The following is a 22,693-nucleotide window of genomic DNA, read 5'->3' as shown; positions in this document are numbered from 1 at the left end:
TACGCTGACGAGCTTCGATGGAAAGAGAATTTTATACTCTCTAGTGAAACATCCACTCAACATTGCTAACTGGGGGCATTCAAGTCTTCCATTTGAACGTGATCATTCAAGTCTTCCATCTGAGCGCGATTATTCAAGTCTTCCATTCGAGCGCGATCATTCAAGTCTACCGTTTGAGTACGATCATTCAGTCTTCCATGCAAGCATGATCATCCAGTCATCCTTTAGTTGCAGTTCATTCAGTTCTTCGGTCGGAAGAAGATAGATCCTTACATTTGATTTTATGAATCAATCAAAGAAGGATCGAGGGGGCATCTTTTGAGGCACAAAAAATATTTCATTGCATGTCTATTGTATTGGTCAAAGAATTCCATGGTGTAGATCTTTCCCAAGTTTGTGCACTCCTTATTTTAGTAAAAATGAGTGATTGGGGGTATTTTGATAAAAATGAGTGATTGGGGGTATTTTGGTAAAAATGAGTGACTAGGGGCATTTTGGTAAAAATGAGTGAATGGGGGTATTTTGGTAAAAAGGAGTGGATAGGTGTTGCCTTATATGGAGGAGAAATAGTTGTACACCACTATTTAAGGGAGGGCTTGGTGAACACCATTGCTTAAGGGAGAACGTGGGTATTTCCTTAAGAGAGAAGTGGTGGTGATCACCATTATTTAAGAGTGAAGGGCCTGGGATGCCTATAAATACCCCTTCCCATGCCTCATTTGGAGGTTGGTTGGTGGGTTGGTTGGAAGACAAGAAGTAGGACTAGAAATGAAGAAAGAAAGGTGGAAGGAGTTCCCATTGCGCAAGCGCAACCCCTTTGTGAAGGAATTCGCTTTGCGCAAGCCGCGCAACCCCTTTGGGAAGAATTCCCCTTGCGCGAACCACACAACTTCTCTAACAAGGAATCCCATTGCGCAAACCGCGCAATCCATTTGAAGAATTGCTCTTTGCACCACTTTGTGAGGGGCATTGTCTTAAGGATAGGCCCTAGTGCTTGTGCAAGTTTGTCCTGGGACAAGGCTTTTCTTGTCTTAAGAGATAGCCCATGCGCCACTTTTTATGGAGCATTGCAAAATGAGTCTCTTGCGCTAACCGCGCAACTCGCTTTTGCAAGATATCCCATGCGCCACTTTTCTCTCCCTTATCTTAAGGCAAGCCTTATTTTGTCTTAGAGCCATCCTCTATGCGCCACTTCACATGGAATGTTGTCCTGAAAATGGGCTTTTCATGTCCTGAAGACTCCTCCTTGTGCCGCTTTGTGAGGGACCATGTCTTAAAGCTTGGCTTTTGCGTCACTTTGCATGGATTTATGTCTTAAGACATGGATTTTGTGCCATTTGAAGAGGGAACATGTCCAAATGCATGGATTTCATGCCATTCTCTAAGGAAATATATCTTGGAGAAAGTCTGTTGCACCATTATTCGTGGGGACGTGTCCTAAAGCAAGCATTGTGCACTCCACATTTCATGAGATGTTCGCTCCACATTTTAAGGGATGTGTGCTCCACATTTCAAGGGATGGTCACTCCACATTTCAAGGGATGTGCGCTCAACATTTCAAGGTATGTTTAGTTCACATTTCAAGGGATGTTCGCTCCACATTTCAAGGGATGTTTACTCCACATTTCAAGGGATGTTCGCTCCACATTGCAAGGGTTGTGAGCTCCACATTTCAAGGGTTATGTGCTCCACCTTCAGAAGAAAATGAAGGAAATGTGAAGTACAGAAATAGAATTCCAGAAGAAAGAAGAATCTATCTGTACAACTAGAAGGATGACTAGAAGGATGATTAGAACCTATCGCATGGCCAGATCAAGGGTTTCAAGCCCGCACAACCTTTCCACCTTGGCGATGGACATCAAAAGCATCGAAATGCTGCCAAAATCACTATCGGACTGTCTTATCTTTCATTTATTGCGTTACATTGGTTGTACTCTGTTTTAAGAATGATGGGAATACAAGGATGTAAATGAACTCAGAATGAATAGATATCTTGTGATCATTGTTCTCTCATCGAATTCTTTGTTATTATTGAATAATTCCCCCAAATCAAACGCATTTGTTTTCTTGTCAAAACAAAATATAATGTTACGGGGCTCGCAAATCCAGCCCAGCACTTGGGACTGGCGTATGATAACTGCTGTTGGGCCAAAAATGGCCCAGCCGATCCCCATCATAGCTGCATTGTAGCTGGGCCAGGACGACCTAGCCCAGACAGCTTGGACTGTCAGCACAAACCACTAGTGGGCCTGCCGTGGGTTGCTAGAAGCCCAGACTCCCATCCCACTGGATTTGGGGTTTTGGGCCTGGACCAAAATAACACTAAACCAAGTTCCCCTTAGGGCCTTGTAAAGACGGCGCCTGGTGGGCCGAAAACCAGTTGGCCCACCTCAAATTGGGTTTTTACTAGGCCAGGGACGACCCAATTTCTGGCCATTTATTGGATGTGGTAGCTGGGCCAAGTTAGGCCCAATTCAGGCCTTAGTTTTGGACCGTTTCAGGTCCAGTCCAGGCCACATTGGTTGTGCCATGGCTGGTGGGCTTGTTCACCCTAATGCGGGCCCAAGATCCTTCGATTAACCAGACCTTACAATCCCCGTTCACCTTGAGGACCTTAAATGTTTAAGAAAGCCTTATAATGCTAGTTTATCATATAGGGAATGGCTCTAGGAAATCGCTTGTGTGATATTGGGCTGCAAGACACTCATGGGAATTTGAATTAAGGACAGGAATACGACCCTACAGGTGATGACTTCTTCTCTTGAGCTTTCCATCTCTAAACTATACCAAGGATAGTTTTTATAATAACTACGAATGATATCCTAGAATTGGTTAATCACTTGGTTAGTTTACTTGAATACATGTCTTAGAATTGATTAAATCACTTAATTAGTTTACTTGAATACATGTCTTAGAATTGATTAAATCACTTGATTAGCTTACTTGAATGCATGCCTTAGAATTGACAAGTTATGATCATACATATCCAATATGAATGTTAGAACTTGACTACTTAAGTGACTCTTGAATTATATGGATACATGAGTTTTACTTTGATTATTGAATCATACCTTAGTCACTTCAGATAGTTCGCTACTTAATTTCCATGTTGTCCTCTCATATTATTGTATTGTTTTCAAGACACATATGAATCGAAATCTCTCTGGGGAAACCTTTATCTATGAAAGAGTGTCTGTACTTAGGGTGTAACGAGATTGATTGAGATAAGACTAGACCCTCAACATGGAGGTTATGTTAGTGGCAGTTTAATTCATGGGATTTACCATTTATGGAGTGATTATACCTACCTGACTACGGAATGAACCTTTCATCATTTTTATCGTTATTGTTTATTCGCATTTGAATCATACATACTGACTCATTTTAATCATTGTATTTAATATCTTCAACACTTCATTCCTATTCAGCATACGATGGTAGTTTCCCATACATTGAGAATTGATTGGTCACGTGTTGATGGGTTCTATCGACACCCTAAGGCGGTAGACTCATGGGCCGAGGATGGTGGAATGGGACACTATACTCGAGTCGTCGGCCTACGCTAGGTGACGAGCCCACCGTAGTGACCTTGAGCTTTATTAAACCGGCTGATTGTAATTAGATTAATAATGGCTTGGTTAATCATGCGTACATGGCATATTGACGATGACAGGTGGATATTTGTGGATGTTGTAGCACGTGCCTCTAAGTTATTGGGGTATCGTTTCGCTAGCTATCAGACCACCAACTATTGATTTACATAGGTGATGTACAATAGGTAGTCATTATATGGTACATGATTGTAACACCCCGTACTTTTCAGTACTCGGGTGTTACCACTTAGATCAAATTTAGCACAAGCACGTGTAAGAACACAAAAACCATAATTCATACATCGCTTGCTTACCCACGATTCGCCCACCTTAACCAGCTCTTTCGAGCTCAACCTGCCCTTGAATGGCCCTTGACTTCTCACCTAAAATACCTCAAATCAAGTCTGGCCCTAAATCAATTCAAATAATCTTCATCATAACCATACAATAAGGCTAACCATGCAATCACCATCAAGGTCAACCCGTCTACCTAAATTATTCACTAATCCGACTATTTAATATAATCTTCCCCCATTAATTTTCAAAATGAACCACTATAGCATTAGAGAAACATTGGGTTAATCACCGCACATCAGATCCACGACTCTGATGGGATGGATAGTCATTTAATTGAATAAGTTAGCCATTAGGTTATCATCAACCTTAGGTCACAAGATCCACCGTTCACCAGGGCCTAAAACACTTGGGACACACTACTCGACTATCGGCACTTCACTTAAAACACGCCCTAAGAACCTCTGTCAGCAATGATTAAACGTGAAAATATCCAACCATTGAATGAAATCCCCACTTATATACTAAGCACTCCATCCGTTATTATTTGTAATGGACCACCACATCGTTAAGGAAAGCTATTTTAGGCCACTTGATCACTAAACCTATTGATGATTTTCACCTAAGCTAGGCAGAGAATCCTGGAAGTCATCAACGATCATTTTAGAATTAATCCAATCCGTCCATTAGGTTCATAGCATATCATTAGACGATATTCACTAAATGACCACCTAACCTAGAAATTCTAGAACCATTGATAGTCAAAATTGATGAATCTAGCCATTAGATTAACGTAATGCAACAATTAAGGTCCCTCCACCTGATCATTAGACCTAGGCTATCGGGCCACCACTTCAACTGTTGAATCTCATCTAGGTAGGCCCTATGACCCTTATAACTGTGGATGATCAGATTGAACGCAATCTGGCTAGCAGATCGATGAAAACTTATTATTTAAAGATGAAAATCCAAGTTTAGGGTCCATCTGGCCGCTGGATCGGCTGAAAGTTTGTATGCTGACCTGTTAGGAGTGGTGGGATGGAATGAACAGAGTGGATTTATCACAAACATCATGGTGGATACCACATGAAGTGCAAGTGCACTAAATGCACCCGTGCACGAAGTGCACAGGACGTCATGTGTCGGTTTGACCGGCGCTAACCGAGCCTCTTTCGAAAAAGAGGACGAAATCCTCTTGCCCATTCACATTTTCAAACTGACAGATGTCAGCTTCCGTGGTGGCCCACCTTGGCCACTATCTGGCCAATCCGAACTGTCCATCGGACTTCTGGGGCCTAGACGACCAAAACCCAATGATCTGTCTGAACCCATGCAAAGTAAAATGAATCCTACGTCAGAACCCACCAAACACTCGTGAATGGATAGGATCATAGATGGTGGGCCAACCTGTGGCTACATGGGCGATCCACGATCGTTTTGATCACACAATCCTAGCCATCCATTCGTCTGTTAGAGACTGCATTCTCCCATTGCCCAAAGTGGCTGAACAACAACCTGCACCAAGAAAAGCAAAAGGAGACATTTCCCTTTCAGGAAATGGGTGCTAGTGTGATCTAGGCCCTTCCCTAGGCCACGTGTAGGGCAACAACAACTCCCTCATGAAAGCCACCCATCTCATGAGAAAAGCTTTGGGGGCGGAATATCTCATGGGATATTACACTTAAGTGAGTTACAATATGAAAGTGGGCCCCACACTGATACCATGCCCCATCCGGTCCATCCAGTTGGATTGGATGGCCGTGTTAGCTGACCAATACGAAAATGGCATTACAGGTGGCGTCATCTTCCTCATTAAACCAGAAAACCCATTGCGATAAGGTGGGCCTCGTTTCCTGATCAAGCAGGCTCATTCGATGGGCCAGGGTGGTAGGAAATCATCTCGTGTGGTGGATCATTCCCATGCGTGTGGGAAATGATAGTTACAGTCACTTAACCATGAAGCCATGCGACAGGAAATTGTGGTTGTTGGATGTAGGTCGAGAGCTAACCCTAGGCCTATATATAGGTCACATTTTCCTTGGGATTGCGGTCGAAATTCCAGGAGAAAAGAGGGAAAGAACGGGAGTACAGAGAGAGAGGCCGAGTTTCGTGTGTGACTCGGTGCCGCACTCCACCAGTGGGCTGGTATGCTCGAATCAAAGCTAGGTTAGGTCGAGTCCACGGACTCTATAGAAGGAAAGAGAAAGAGAGAGAGAGTGTGTGTGACAAGGGGTGCAGCTACAGTGCCGCCTGTTGTCCAGGGTTCACGCTGCACTGAGACGATGCAACTCAGATCTGGTTGAACCTAGTCGTCCGATTGCTATTGCTAGAACTCCGACAGATGGGAAGAAAAAGGGAGGAGAAATAGAGAGGAGAAAGAAAGAATGAAGGAAGAAAAGGAGAGGATAGTAGAGGAACGTTGTCCTCTTCATAGAACTCTTGTTGAGTCGACTCGCTGACTCAGTCGAGTCAAACACAACTCCAACGCTGGTTAATCCAAGAGTTGCTAGTCAGTGCAAAAAAAAAGGGAAGAGAAAAATAGGGAGAGGGAATTAGAGGAAGAACGAGTGAGAAAGAGAGTTTGGGTTATCGAGTCGCTACCGAGTTAGGTCGTGGACTCAAGATGAGTCACTAACTCATTTGGAGTTGCTCGAGCCTAGTTGAATTGGGACGAGCTGGTTGGACTCTCCAGCAATGAAGAAGATAGAAAGAAAAGAAAGGGAGAAAGAAAAGAGAAAGAAAGAAGAAGAGTGGGAGTTAACTCCCGAGTCGCTGCTGAGTCAACTCGGTTTGGGACCGAGTTAGACCGCTGGCCCATTGGCTGGTTAAGTCCAGCAACTCTGCTAGATGTGGGGTCTTGAGTGAGCATAAAAGAAGAAGAAAAGGAGAAGAAGAAAGAGAGAGAGAAGGAGAAAGAGAAAGTAGGGGGGTGGTTGTGATGAGCCGAGTCAACAAGGTGAGAATTTTCATTTCTTTTCATCAATCAGATTTGTCATTAATTACTTTTGTTGTTAATAATATCGCTATTATTTTCTATCCGTTGTAATGATTAATGATATTTAATGTCATTGACTAAGAAATTATAATTAATATCACATTGTATTAATTAGTGTTGTTGTTATTATTATCATCAATTATAATTCTATTATTAATTATCATCATTATTAGTGTTACAATAATTACTGCAGTTATTAAATATGGTTAACCATTAGTGGGTTAATTTTGCTAGTATTAGTTAATATAGATACTTGATATTAACAAAATATCATTATTAATGATATTCTTATTTTGTCATTAATAGGTTATTGATTATAAGATTAGTGTTGCTAGTATTAATAGACGATTATTATTTATTTTTTACTTCGTCCTAATATTATTATAAATTAATTATATGAGTTAGATTTCAAACTCTAAACTAAAGTCTAAAATTAGATTAATGGATAAAACCATAAACCTAGGTAATCCAAACATTAGGTTAAGACCTTAACCATGAATAACATATAAATCTTGGATCTAACTGTATAACTTTACAATTTATGGTAGGATTGGATTTTAAGGGAACACACATTCCCTAACAATGCTGGTAGGCGATTTAAACTATAAGGTGATGATTTTTTCCCCTTAAGCTTTTCATCTCTAAATTAGATTAAGGATAACTTTTAAATTGATTATGATTGATGCTTTAGAACCTGATTAATTTTATGATTAGCATACTTGGATATATGTTTAAGAAATGACCGTGGACATCAAATGCATATGCTAGATCTTGATTCATTTATTAGTTCTTCAATTGTATTTACATTTGTACCTTATTAGAATTGTAAGACCCTGTCCATTTCGTACCATTCCTATGCTTATGTGCACAACTATCAACGCCCTTATCCAAACCTAGATTAACCATACATAGTGCACCCCCAACTAACCGGAACCTCAAGACCTCGAAACTGATTTCATATCAACCGCCCTATCGCCACAATCATGTAGGTACCACCCATGCATGTCACGTCCCAAACTCAGCAACAGCCTCTGTAATACCCCATTCTCAGCTCTTAGCGTCCATATACTAGATTTCGATAGGGTTCCTCAGCGGTCATACGCCAGATTCTGATCCTGGGATCCTATAAGGAGGATTTTCTAATGTACATTTAACTCATAATAAGCATAACCACAAGTTTACCCAAATCACAAAGGCAACATCATCATCACATATCTACTAATATAAACATTTGAATACAATGCTGAAAGGGAAAAACATATGTCGATCAAAACTCCAGAAGTCAGCTACATACTCTAAGCTCCACACTGCTGCAACCTAACATCACCTGCACGCATCTATGTACATAAGCTTATAGAAAGCTTAGAAGGTGGTGTAAGTGTATGCACAAGTAAGTGCCAAGTATTCAATATAATGCCATAATCATATAGTATCAAAAATACTGGTAAGATCATGAATCATATGATATCAGAGCAAGTGAAACTATTGATAAGTCCATGAGTCAAATAATATTAGAGTACGCAATACAGATCAGCTATGCAAATGAGGAGTCATAAAGAGCCAAATATCAGATGCCGAGAATGCAATGCAATATACGAATACTGTCAGCAGTATCTAGACCATATAAATGCAGAAACACAGTAACCCAAAATGGCATATGCTGCGGATGTAATGCAATATGCGGTGTGAATGGAATGACCATGCTGGAGTGTGAAGTCGAGATGATAGTACGTAGTATCACAGGCTATGGGGTCCATCACAAGGGACTTTTATCCAAACTAGTCTCATACCTAATTTGGATAGTCAGACTCAATGTGGTAAACTCTTGATCTCAGGTTAGTCTTGCACCACAACTGAAATCTTGGCCATTGCGAAGGTACATGTAACAAATAGTTATGTACCACCAGCCTAAGTGGATAGTGAATGAATGAATGAATGAATGAGTATGTAACTCCTGCTCAATAAATCCACATATCAGTACTATTTATCTCTGAGATCATCACCATAGTCAGTACACTCTACATGCAAATCGTCGCCCACTGACTCGCGACCATGCAAGTGGAAGAGACCTCATTATCCGCCTGACCAGTAGTTAGCCAATATCTACCTGACACGTCAATAGTGGACCTATTCACGAGCTGGTCAAACTCAGCCTAGCTATGCCCCTTACGATCGAGTAGGTAAGGCCACACCCCCTCCCAACCAACCACGACATAGTGGGAGACGCACCCTCTTGTTATTTGGCACTCAGGCGCTCATGTATCCACTTAGTCTCGATGTTGGGGCATCTCCTACCCTCGGAGGTTTAGGGATATTCACCCAGGGCCATATATGGCAGCCTGATGCTAATAACAGATTTTCGGTGTCCCATCTAGCCATCTATGATGTGCTTGTGGAGCCTATTGCCCTGATGTCACTAGGGCGTACAGTAATTACAACACGCAATGCAAGATGCATGAGTCCAACAATCCAGTCATGCATCAATCCTGTGCATACCGTGTGCCCATGTGAGATAACCTCCGCCTATCAGGGAGTCTCATAACAACCTGCATAATGACATATGCAATGGTCAACCATATCTCATAACAAACATGCAAATGATGCATATCGGCATGTATCATGATGCTATGCAGTCACATACTCATAATCAATATCAATAACCAGCATCGACAATTGACCTCGACAATGTGGACATTTAACTAACATTGCCCCCAAGGAATGGCCCACATAGAGCGTAACATATAGTGGACCCATGGCCTCACATAAGGGCTAAATATATAACACCATGAGCCTCACTCAAGAGTTTAATACACATCAAGATGGGCCTTCACATGAGGCCTAACATATATCACAATGGGCTCCATCGCCTGGCCCTCAAATGCATCACAATAGGCCTCATCTCATATACATCACATTGGGCCTTAAACACGGGTTGAATACATATCATAACGGGTCTCAAATACGGGCTGCATATATATCACATTGGGCCTCAAACATGGGCCGAATGCACATCCAATGGGCCTCAAATACGAGCCACATATACATCACATTGGGCCTCGACAATCGGCTATGATATCCGACCTCGACAATTGGCCTCGACAATCGAAATCGGAATCGGCCTAAACAATTGGAATCAGTGAGAATGACCCTAACAAGGCCTAAGAGAAGGTCACAATGTGGACATCCAACCATCATTGTCCATCAATGTGGACATTCAACCAACATTGCTCCCAAGAAATGGCCCACATAGAGCCATATATAATGTGGGCTGATGGCCTCACACAAAGGCCTAATATACATCGCGATGGGCCTCATACAATCATAATGGGCTTTACACAAGGGTCTCATACATCACAATGGGCTGCATCACATGGGCCTTAAATATATCATAATGGGCCTCAACCCATGAGTCCCAAATACATCATATTGGGCCTTAACGAATGGGCTGCAAATGCATCATAATGGGCCTTAACGAATGGGCCAGAAGTACATCACAATCGACCGTATCACGTGGGCCTAAAATACACAATAGATGGCCTTACACATGGCCCTCAAATATATATATATATATATATCAATGGGCCCTCATTACATCAAGTGGGCTGCATCTCATGGGCCTAATTATATCATATTGGGTGGGCCCTGCACGGCTAGCAGGTGGGCTTGTACCTTCCAAATGGGCCCACCAAATGAACAACATGGATGCATAACACATATATCATGGTGTCTTACAAGGCTGGGTACGGTGCAGATGAAATAGATGGACGGCGTGGCTAAAATACATGCATCAAGGTGGGCCATATGTCCATCAAAATGGATAGATGGTGGGGATATACCCATACATCATGGTGCGGCCCATATAGCATTGTCCACAAGTGGACAATTGCGGATACATAATACAAACAGTAAGGTGGGTCCCACCTGGTAGACAGTGTGGATATACAACATATTCATCAAGGTGAGTCCCACCGTCCAGCCACCTGGATGGTGTGGACGGCACATGCCTCATAGTAGGCCTACCGTCCCAAACATCTGGACGGTGGAAGATGAAACGCATGCCATGGTGGACCCATGAATAGACGGTGTAGATAAAATGCATGCACCAGATGGGTCAGCACCATCAAGACGGTCTGGACAGTCTAAATCGCTAGATGTGTAGACGGTCCAGATAAAATGCATAAATCAAAGTGGGGTCCACAGAATCACTGGGTGGTATAGATTAAATCCATACATTTGGTAGGTCCCTTAGATGGACAGTGATCATAACACAAACATCAAGGGAGTCCATGTGGTGGCCCACCAGATTTAAAATTAATCAGGCATTGTAATTTCCCTCCAGCAGCACGGTGCATATACATATCATCTGGGTCCACATCCAAGCCTCGGACGATGTGGATGTGCTGGTAAAACGTACATCATTTGGGACCCCAGAACTTGTTGATGTCAATCTACATGGTGGGTCCCACGTGATGGACGGATTGGATTTAATACATACATTAACGATGGCTTCCACCATCCAAGCAAGACGTGCGGCTAGAAAAAATACATCACAGCGGTCCCCACCAACTTGCTGACATCAATCATCAGCCAATCGGCTTCCCATAGGTGGGGTCCACATGCACCGGTGGACTTCTGAATACATCATAGTGCTCCACCATCCAAACATCTGGACGGTGGATCTAGCCCATATCTGGTGGGACCCGCAAATCTAGCTGATGGTCCAGCAGCTACATGCTGCTGGACATCTAACTGATGGATGGCTCGGGTTCAACGCACACATGAAGTGGGTCCGCACGTGTGGGACCCACCAAAATATCAAGCTGATATTATTTTTCCTTTTTCTACAATCCAGCAGACGTCCAAGGTTAGACAATCTGGATGACCCAGCACATGGTGGGGTCATGATCTGGCAAAAAAATGGATGGACTGTGTGGATAATACATCATGGTGGGGTTTCAATTGTCCATGGTATGGATTTAATCCACCCTTCAAGGTGGGCCGCAATAGGAAAAAAACTAGAGAGAGAGGGAGAGATAGAGAGCAAGAGAGAGAGAGAGATCGGAGTAGCGGAGGGACCTCGCCACTATAGGCCCCTCCCTTTCTTATAATGCCTACATCAAATGGATCCCATAGAATGTGGGCCCTTAAATCATAAAATCAATGGTGGATCACCCACCTATCGGCCTTCTTTTGCTCTTTGGACTCTTAGGCTCCTAAGCTTCAATATTGATGGAGGATGATGTTTTGATGGTGAGGATGAGAGATCTTGGGATAGGAAGGTGGGCCACACTCTTAGCTCTCTCATGAGAAGCTTAGATGATTGCTCCCATGGGAGTTGCTTGAAAATAAGAGAGAGAGAGAGAGAGAGAGAGAGAGAGAGAGAGGGGTGATGTAAGGAGAGAGGGATGGGTGTGTAAGGTTGACTTTGGGAATGGGAGAGAGAGGGGTCCCATGCCTTGTTGGTAAGAGAGGCATAGGTATTGTATCTATTGTACTTGACTTGATTGATGTGATTGATTTGATAGATTTTCTTGGGAATTACAATGTGCGGCGTTTCTTTGGAATGAACGTGAGCCCACATCTCCTGGCTCGGGTATCAGATCGATGTGCGAGTCGCGGCATTGGAACCGCGGCGATGGCGCGGTCGCTAGGGTACAAGTTTCGAGTCGAGTTAACTTTGCTATGCTGGACTCAGCTTAGGATCACGTGTAAATGTCAGATACAGGTCGAGGGTCGCTAGAATTCGACTAAGGGGACTGCGGAAGCCTAAGGAACGGTACAGTCTAGGATACGGGCCTTACAATGCGTCTGTACGACACTCCGTTAGTGAGATATGCTGTGAAGTATCGTTAGTGTATCATGTGCACAAGGCACCATGTACTCCATTCCACACATGTATACAACACATGCCATGCACACATGCACATGCCACACATGGGTGAGAGAATCTCTACCCATGTGTGTGATGTCACACACCCATACCTCCCCTCTCTCATGTGCACGCAAGGTCAACTCTTCTCCATACCATACCCTATGCATGACATCATCACACCATGCTATCCCATGTCCCTTTAATCCATCATTAATTACAAATAATGAATTAATTGCCTTAATCCTAGTCTAAGCTAACAAAGATCACATTAATTGAATCTAACTACATTTTAACAATTTCTCTACAAATAGTCCTTTATCCCTTAGCATTTCACCATTTTTCTACATAAGGGGAGAGAGAGATAGATAGATAGAGAGAGGAGTGATCTTGGTGGGCCATCAGCTCCATCAATCTCATCCCTTCCATCCATCTCAACCTTCCATCTAATCCATCAAGGTGAGTACACCCCTCCACTCTTATGGTTTATTTTCTTTCTTGATTATTTGGATGATTAATTGTGGTGATGATGTGATGATAATGATAATGATGATGAAGGACCCATTGATGGTAGGGCCCATTATGATATATGGTTACACATATACAGATGGTGAGATGAAATAAATATTAGCTTGATCTAAAGCTTGTGTAGGACCCACTAGCCGTGGGCCCACCATGATGTAAACTAACCATCATACATGGGTATATGATCATAAGGATGTGGATGAAGAGAAAACATAAATATCAGCTTGGTCAGCAAAACATGGCCCCACTATGACCCTTATAGTCGTCTAACCATCCAAGCATGGCCCATTGGGCTGACCAAACTCACACACACCCATGCACACACATGCACACTTCAAAATAAAAATAAAAATAAAAATTAAAAAAAGAGAGAGAGGAGAGTGGACGCAGTTGCTGCCAGCATCCAGAGGACACTGCTGCAAGCAACATCCTTGTTGCTTATTTTAAGGGGGAGAGTGTGGGACCCACAACAGGCCCCACCCATAATGTATGTATTTAATCCATGCTGTCTATCCAATTTCCCAGCTCATTTTAGGCATTAAGCCAAAAAATGAAGCCAATCCAAATCTCTAGTAGGCCACACCATCAAAAAGACTATTTTAGTAGTGCTAAATTATTAGGGCTCACTGTGATGTTTCTGTGCGTCAAAACATGCTACATATTGGACTCATTGGATGTGTCACGAGCCAGAGAATGCAACAGATGGACTTGGTTATCTTGATGTTCGCCCCACCTATGAAAAACCACACTAAAACAAAAAAAAAAGGATAGACAAGGGGCGTCAGCCCCTTGCTGCTGAAGTCTAGTGTCCAAGGACGTTGCAGCTATTGCTGCTTGGAACAGGTAGGGACAGTGGACCCCACCATGATGTATGTCGACCATCTACATCGTACATTTGATGGGTCCCCTTTAGAAAGTGGGATAGCCCAAAATTCAGCCGTACACATAACTCAGGTGGCCCACACCATCAAAATAAATAAATAAATATATGAATTAGCAATATTTGTGGGTCTGATCATGAGGTATGTAATATATCCAAACCGTCCATTCATTTGGCAAGCTTAAGGCTTGGGAAGAAAAGTAAGACAGATCTAACTATCAAGTGGTCCACACTACAAAAGCAGTAGGGGATTGAACGTCTACCATTGGAACCCTTTCTGGATCATAGAAATTTTGGACAAATATGAAATTTGTTCTTCCTCTTAATTCAGGTCATTGTGACCTTATGAACAGATTGAATGGAAAATAAATGTTATGGTGGGCCCTGTAAATATTTAAACGGTGAAATCATTATCTAGATAATCTTTGGATATGATTCATTTTGTTTGGATAATGCTCTAAAATGATCTCTAAATATAGATTAACAGTGTTGGTATAATAAATACATCACTTTGGGATCCATGTAACTTTGATCTCCTTAAACCATTTGTACAACTCAGAGTGAGCTCGAGCATATAAAAGCACTTGCTGGGGTCCACCTAAAATTTGGATGTATCTGAAACTTGGTCTAACCCCTCAACCAAGTGGGACACCCATAATGGATGGGCTGGATTCATGAACCACATCTTTATAAGCCCAACAAATGATTATGAATATTTAATGGAGGATAACCCTCTCAACTTGTGTGTGGTATGGCCCACTTTGATGTAGGTGTTATGCCACTTAATCCACCACGGCTATGACATAATGTATATTTAAGATCCTCACCATTTATCTATTTTATCAACCCTCTTGATGGTATGTTACCAAGAATCAGGCCCATCTATTGATTAGACAACTGTACGTTATGAAATAATGCAAATTAAACTCTCATCACTGAAAATTTGTTATGGGCCATCTTAATGATGTATTAGATATTCAACCCATCCAGCCCATGTACCAGGTCCCCTTTTGGCCATTGTCCCAAAGATCAGTCAATCTAACCTAAAATAGACCATACAATACAAGGCTGTGAGAATTAATGCTTAACCATTGAATCCAACCTAAGACCACCATGGTGTATCTATTTAATCCATGAGGACCATCCACTTCCTCATATCATTTTAGAATTTGGACTAAAATCAAAGCAGATCTAAGTCTTAAGTGGGTCACACACAACTTAACCTCATGGTAAAGCCCCACGAGCTCCACCACATAAACCCATTGTAAATTCCATTGATGCGTGGGCCCAAGAATGTTAAGGCCCATTTTGAGTGAATGTCATGTAGGCCTATCAGTGGTAGCCTTGTTTGAGCCAACCATTGGCCCTCATCAACAAGAGTTTGTGATTTCCATGTGTTGAATGTATGCTATCTTAAATCATGTGAAATTGTATTGTGTGTATAGTCCTTTACCACTTGGCTTGTGATATAGGTTGTATTGTATTGCTGCCCTAGATTACCTAATTATATAACGAGTGCACAGCACTTCACCGCTTAACACTTTGGTTAGAGAGCGGCCCTAAGTAGTAGGATCATATGACATGTGTTTAAACCCATAAATATGTTCAATTATAACAAATATGTAGACTCTAGTGGTGTGAGGATGTGATATATGTGTTTGGCTCCTTAATCATGTGGGCATGTGACGTATGTATGGCCACCTAATCATATACAATTGTAAAGTATATGTAGTCGTCTAACCGTATGATTGCGAAATGCACACAAGGCCAACCAACTACATGAAATCACATAGCATTGGTGACCACCCAATGACATGACTACATGCTTATGGGCATAATCATAGTCACATAAACCATGAACAATCGAGTTGTACATGTAGATTTTCTTATTCATGAGAATTATTATATAGGTTCAATTATACAACTTAATAATATAGTGGCCCTCAATTCGGTGTCATGCGACATAAATATAACCCTTACATTATGCTCATAAGTGAGGCAGATGCGGGGACCACTAAACTATATCTGATGTGATGGAAGCTAGTTCTTGGCCTCTTGATCATGTGACACCAAATCAAAGTCATTCTCCATATGAAGTATAGGGCAGTCATAGTTTAAGAGTTAGTGTAACCGGGTATGGTGGGTACGCTTGTGATTGTACCTTAGATGCTTTAAGATGTGGTCACTAGACCATGATACTAATTGTATGTCCACTTAACCAAGTGAAATTATGACATCGACAACCTAACCATGTGGGAGCTCAATAAAGTGGTTGCCCATAAATGTATGAGTTATGGTGTAGTAAAAATAAGTAACCATGTGACCTTAAATCCTTTATTATGGCAAGTAAAGTGACATTTGTATAGCCACTCAACCATACAGACTTCTGATAATGGAGTGGCCATAAGACCACGTGGACATATGGGAATACTCAGACTCGCGGACTATGTTGATGGTGTAACCTCTTGGGTAGGTGAATTTAGGATGTGTGTCAGATTGATCATGGACCCTACATTAATGTAAGTATTGCATATTTCACCATTTATCCATTAGGCTAGCTAATTCTAGAACATGATTCTAAAATGACCTAGATCCAATTCCTAAATAAGTCAGACGATACAAAATAATGTTAATTGAATGTATAAATTTCGAACACTTGTGAACCCACTCAACATACGTATTTTATCTGTACTTTTCAATTGTTTTGCCAACCAAATAGTTCGATCATGGAACCCGCTAACGCGTGCCTTGTGCATCTAAACTATTTTTCATTGTACTATCTTAATATATGTGAGTTATCTATGCCATCTACTTATTGGGACCCACCGTAATGTTTGTGTGAGGACCTGTCTTCTTACAATACCACTTGGAAGTAGGACCCACTACATTGTATGAAACAAACCCACATCATCCAACCATGACTAACTCTTATGTGCATATTATATACCCAAGTCGTTCAACTTAAGGCTCACTGTATCTTATGAGGTTTACCTGTGCCTTCCAAACCAATGTAGAACTACTACGATAATTATTTGTAAATCCAACCTACCAACAACCCACTTGAAGGTGAAGCCCACTGCATTATATAAGTTTCACCAGCACCATCCATCCCATGGCTCATTTACTATATATTATATTTATGTCTTTCATCTCATAACCACTTGGTGCATGTACTTTATGTCACCACCACTTATTAACTATAAGGCCCAGTTAGGGTATAACCATGCAGTCTCAATATAAGAAAATCATGTCAGGCCAAAGACGCTAATGGAATATCTATCTTGTGAAGGATATGGTATAATTCTGAATACAATTAATGCTCATGATTATGATAGCTATGGATGATATTAGTGATTATGGTATCTTGATTAATGTTGTTCCACTCCCTAGCTTATTAAATTCATCTACTTAACCATGTTGATATTGATCATACTCATGCACCATGGAAACATGGTATGTGCAAGTGTACTTCAATACATTTGTTTATGTGTAAGATATGTCCTCTTTAGTTTAGTCACATAACCATGGATTGATATAGTTGATAGTGGCATATGATGATTATATGCCATTTTTGCCTTAAAGGTTAAGCAGACCCTAAACTCATGGCATTATATGCATACTACATGCACTTGAACGTATGCCTTATCATAATTGCTTGAATTCATGCATAATCATGACATACATGATGATCAAAATACCACAGTCGTGTCGTATAACATGAGTTGGATCTTAGTGATGAAATGTGCATCTATAATGATGACTTGGGTTATCCTTGAAAAGGGACGGGACACCGAAAGTGTGGAAATAGTAGGGGATGATGTGTCTCTTGGGTTGAAAATCCATAAACCCTGATGCTAGCTAGGGATACCTCACCGTCGGTCCAAGTGGATACATGGGTCATGGATTTGACTCCCACTGATGGGGTCGGGTTGAGAAGAGGTGGGTCCAACCTGCTTAAGGGCTGAGGTGTAAACAGGGACCAGTCTGACTCGCCGGCGAGGAGAAGCGTGAATGAGGTCCGCTACTAGCATATCGGGTGGATGTCCAGCGCAGGGTGGGTATGTGAGGTCGATTACTAGTGTCTAGTGCATGGGTGTTGACCACAGTGTTTTCTGAGATATGTAGTTATGATATGGTATGACAATATGATGATGATGATGTGATTACAGATGCGTATAATACGGTTATGGCTATGGTATAGGAAAAATAAAAATATGACTTGGTGATGTTGGTAACGTTGACTCGGACTTTACTATGATGCATATGCATTGCATTGGCATTGGCATCATACCTTATGTATTATACGCCTTTCACCATACATGATTTCTTCATAGTATATTTATCTTGCTTGCATGTAGGACACACTGCACACACATGTGTACTCACTAGGCTTCCTATTTCCTATTTTTTTTAGGTCAGGAGTAGCTTGGAAGACTTAGCTTTCTTGATGCATTGTATCTATTTTTTGATTTGGCAATGTTGATGTTGTGTACCTTTTGGAAAGCATTATACTTGTAACCTTTAGGATTTATAATGGAGAGTGTTTCTTGGTATTTTGATCGTGGATCTTCATGCTCAGGTACTATTATGTATATATATATATAATTAATAAAAAATCTTCCTTGTAGTGCGCCAAACTCGGGACTTGGTGTATGGAAGTCGAGTGCCAAATTCGGGGCATCACGGAAGTTATCTGTCCCCGGATTTGGGGCGTGACAAGAATGGTATCTCGTTCAATACTTGATCTCTATGTCATTTGGATATGCTATTGCACTATTTGTAAGACACATATGAATTGAAATCTCTCTAGTCTATGAGGGGAGCCCCTATCTATGAAAGAGAGTCCGCTCTTAGGGTGTAACAAGATTGAATGTGATTTTAATGGACCTTCGACTTAGTGGTTATTGAATGGTGGTTTAAATTGATATCGATGTGGGCCTACCATCCAGGGGTTGTTGTGTCTAAATGATTTTTAAAGATAGTATTTTATCGCATGGTTTTGATATTAGCCCTATGTGGGTTAGTTCTGATATTGGCCCCAGGTGGCATTGTTTTGGTATTTGCCTTATACGGGTTCAGTGTATCACCTTGTGCAACCATGTGATGGTAAGCCCCATATACTGAAATATGATTGGCCACTAGTCGACAGGTTTCCATTAAACATCCTAAGGTGGTAGCCTCATGAGCCAGAGATGGTGGAATGAGACACTATGCCTGAGCAGTTGCCCTACGCTAGGTGATGAACCCCCCGCAGTGACCTTTAAGCTTTATTAAACTGGCTAGTTATAAAATGAAATAATAATGGTTAGGCTAATCATGCATTTTCATGGCATGCGGTCTTTTCCGAGTAACTAGTTTCCCTTGGGTGTACCTTTAAGTACTTTTCCGGGTGGCTAGTTCTCCTTGGGCGACCTTATTGTATAGTCTTTTTTAGATGGCTAGTTCTCCTTGGGCGTACCTTTGAGCACTTTTCCAGGTGGATAATTCTCCTTAGGCTACCTTGTTGTATAGTCTTTTCCAGGTGACTAGTTCTCCTTGGGCATACCTTTGGGTACTTTTCTGGGTGGTTAGTTCTCCTTTGGTGACTTTATTGCATAGTCTTTTCCGGGTGGCTAGTTCTCCTTAGGCATACCTTTGAGTACTTTTTCAGGTGGCTAGTTCTCCTTGGGGGACTTTTTCCAGCTGGATGTGCATCCCCAGGTTTGCAAGCATGTGCATGCATCCATGCATCTAAAAAGATTGCATCATGTATTGCTTTGTGTGTCTTGTTATGTTTTATAACTATGGTTACCTAATGTGGCGATGTGCAATCTTGAGGGGAATTCACACGAAGTCGGCCACTCATTCATCGAATATATAACCGTACAGGTAGCACATGTAGCCCAATGATATTCGCATTATATTGATGAGGAGCAGGGTACCATTGTCAAAGAAACATGATTGTATCTGCTAAGGGTTATTGTAAAATTTTATAGTTCAAGACATGCTATAATTTACTTTGTTCCACGTGCGATATTATTCCACTTTGTAATTGTAAGTATTTGGGACATTGGTTTGTATAAGTCATTATGGGCAGCCTTTTGTATATTCTAAATGTAAATGAAATCTTCCCCTATGTTGATTTGTCCATTCTATGCTAAACTGTTAACTTTGAATAAAGAAAAAAATATATATACATGTGGAATTTAGCTCTCTATAGGGTAAGACTCAAGTTTTTGGGAAACAGGTCATATACTCGGGTCGTGAAGGCACGGGGTGTTACAGTGATGTACTCACATGATGTGCTTCGCTAATGGCTAGCCTTTACATGGGTGATGAGCCCAACTACCGACTGGATGAGCATCCTCAGGTTGATGATAAATTCACACATCCATGCCTATAATAAGACTGTATTTTGTTATGTTTTGTTTGCGTATTATTTTCATGTTATTCTTGTCTAAGGCAGCGGTGGGTAATCTTGAGGGGAATTCACACTGAGCTGGCCACTTATTCATCAATGTTCAATCGTACAGAGGATGCAGGTGTAGGTATGAGCGATTATGATGCAGATCTTGAGACTTTTACAGCTAGAGTAGATGAGGAACTGTACGAGGAGCCGCTTCAGGAAGTGGCAGAATACTTTGGACTGAATCAGTAGATATAGATGTTGTTGTTTATTTAGTACATTTGAACTTGAGGTTTTATATTTAGGTCCCTAGCTGAGTGAACTAGGATATTGTTATTATTTAGTTTATGGCTTATACTACGCCTGATTTTGCTACTACACTTTGATTCTATTTTGATTGCCACTTAATGATCAATTAATTCCTGGGTTTTCAGGAAGCGAGTTGTATACTCGGGTTCTAAAAAGTGGGGCATTATATCTAACCCAAATCGTTGGGTCCCCACTGATGTTAGTGATACCCATTGGGCTAACCCAAACTGTTGGGCTTTCCACCATGCCTTATAGGAATTATCAAAACCTTGGAGCCCACCTTATATACGAATTGGGCCCCATAGGAAGGCCTAGTTATTGCATGATAAGAGAGGGTGAGGAAGCCCACTTGTTGTACATAGTTTCACCCTCTCAATTCACCATGTTATATATCCATTAGACTCACCCATGAGGCCCATTCTTGATGTAAGTGTGATGCCTAGGCCATCCACTGTTTAGTACATCATCACCCCTTGTCATAGATGGAAGAATATGTGGTATCAGGTTTATATATCCACTATTTAGTACATCATCATCCCTTACCATAGACGGAAGAATATGTGGTATCAAGTTTGTATATCCATTGTTTAGTACATCATCACCCCTTGCCGTAGATGGAAGAATATGTGGTATCAGGTTTGTATATCCAATGTTTAGAACCTATCTGGATGTTTGGGCTAGATCCGTCGTCCCTCTATGGACCCCACCATGTATTTAGGCCAATTATTGTTCGTATCCAATAATCATGCTAGTGTACTTAGTCTAGTAGAACAAACTGAGAACATGCTTAGTATTACAATCGTGATACATGCCCATACGCATCATTTGTATGCCTGTTGTAAGGAATGATTGATCATAGCATCTGTCGTTGGGCTGAGTTACTTAAGGGACTCCTTGTGAGATGGAATTGCCCCACATGATCACGCGGTACACATAGGTTTGATGCATGACTGGATGGTATGATTCATGCATCTCGCATTTTGTTGATATGATCACTTGGCGCCCTAGAGATATTAGGGTTGCGGTCTCCACAGGCATATCGTGGATGGTCAGATTGGATACCGAAAATATTTGGTTATAGCACTGTGGGTGCTTAAGATTCTTTAGGTGAAAGTCACGGAATCCTTTTGGTACTAGGAGATGCTCCAACATCTAGACCGAGTGGATACATGAGTGTACGAGTGCCGAATACCAATAGGCCGCGTCTCTCACTATGTCATGGTCGGTTATGAAGGGGTTGTGACCTTATCCACCCAAGTGAGGGGGTAGTAAGCAAGGCTAAGTCTGACCAGCTCGTAAATGGGTCCACTATCGATGAGTCGGTTAGGTATTGACAGACTACTAGCCAGGCGGGTAGTGAGGTCTTTTCCACTCACTAGTTGTGTGGCTAGGGAGGCGGCAGCTAGTGTGGAGTGTACTAGACCCCGGTGATATTTCAGAGATGAACTATATTAACATGTGGACTTGATGACGATTGGCATGCTTGTGTTGCATCTTGCATATGGCATTTGACTATGTAGGCCTTGCATTGCATAGTCTTAGTATGGCTGATAACATTCATGGACTTGCTAGTATTTTCACTTACTCTAATTTAGTATGTTTGGTACATACATTGCACACACACACACACCCTCTAAGCTTCATTGTAAGCTTATGCACGACTGTTGCGTGCAGATGACGCTCGAACAATGCAGCTCTAAGGAAAGAGTGTGTGGCGATCTTTCTAGAGTTTCATTATACGTATATATTCCCTTTTCGCATTGTACTCAAATGATTTATTATAGTAGATATGTGGTGATGTTGTTCTGTGACTTGGTTATGCTTATGAATTCTGTGAGTCTGA

This window comes from Magnolia sinica, chromosome 6 (genome assembly GCF_029962835.1).
Source record: "Magnolia sinica isolate HGM2019 chromosome 6, MsV1, whole genome shotgun sequence".
Classification (NCBI taxonomy): domain Eukaryota; kingdom Viridiplantae; phylum Streptophyta; class Magnoliopsida; order Magnoliales; family Magnoliaceae; genus Magnolia; species Magnolia sinica.
This window is presented reverse-complemented; position numbering follows the sequence as displayed.